We start from the raw sequence: 1,057 nt of genomic DNA, 5'->3' as shown, positions 1-1,057 counted from the left end.
GCTTCACCATCCAAACCATAGCGAATTGGGTTCCTAGAAGCTCTCCATCTACGACGAGGCTCTGTGACTGTTTGCTTAGGAACAATGGTATTTTCTCCATTTAAATTGACTTCTGTCAGTTGGACATTAAGAGTGGGAATTTCATCATCAACTTGCGTTGATGAAGATGGAACATTGATTGGAGTCAATTCTTCAACTATCTCCTCTAAAACTACTTTGATGCTCAGTTTGAAGTTTTGGACATAGTCATTTTCAAGAAAAGTAACATTCGTAGAAGTAAGCACTTTCTTTTCTAAATGACTATAGAAAATGCCACCTCGAGTGCCTTTAGGATAGCAGATAAACATGAAAACTTTGGGTCACGAATCTAGTTTTCCTTCCTTTTTCCTCAGAACGTGGGCGGGACACACCCAGATTCTAAAATGAAGTTAACTACGTTGATAATCGTTCCAGCGTTCTAAATGTGTTTTGGGGATGGATTTCAATGGTATGACAATTAGAATGTCGTTCGCAGTTTCAATTGCATGTCCTCAGAATGAAGTTGGCAAATATTTTAACCATTTATTAAAAAATAAAAAATATTAATAGTTATAACAATCCTAAAATATCTTAAAGTAGTTATACAAATTCAGTTATCAATAAAAATATCTAGTTAACAAATTTTCAAATTTAAATAATTTAAATATTAAAATCCATAGAATAATGAGATATTATTATTTTTGAATAAAAGATATAAAAAAAATAACAAGTATTTGAAAATAATTTTAATATCCGATAGGTTAATTCTAATATTTTAATATATCAAAAGATTTAAAATTAATTAGTTAATCTATTTTTAAATTTGAATTTGAATCTTTGTAGAAAATATCTAATTTTTAAATATCACGCAACAAAAATATCTTTTTAGAAAAACATTTTTAAATGATAAAATAAATCTGATATTTTTGGGTTTGTTATAAAAAATTAATTTCATAATTTTATTTTCTTTAATGAAAAAAAAAACATCTGGATGAACAGTGCATGCGGCTGCTAGAGAGATGCGCATGGCACGGGAGAC

Source organism: Humulus lupulus, chromosome 9 (genome assembly GCF_963169125.1).
Source record: "Humulus lupulus chromosome 9, drHumLupu1.1, whole genome shotgun sequence".
In the NCBI taxonomy this organism is placed as follows: domain Eukaryota; kingdom Viridiplantae; phylum Streptophyta; class Magnoliopsida; order Rosales; family Cannabaceae; genus Humulus; species Humulus lupulus.
The sequence above is the reverse complement of the archived record's forward strand: the minus strand, read 5'-3'. Positions refer to the sequence as shown.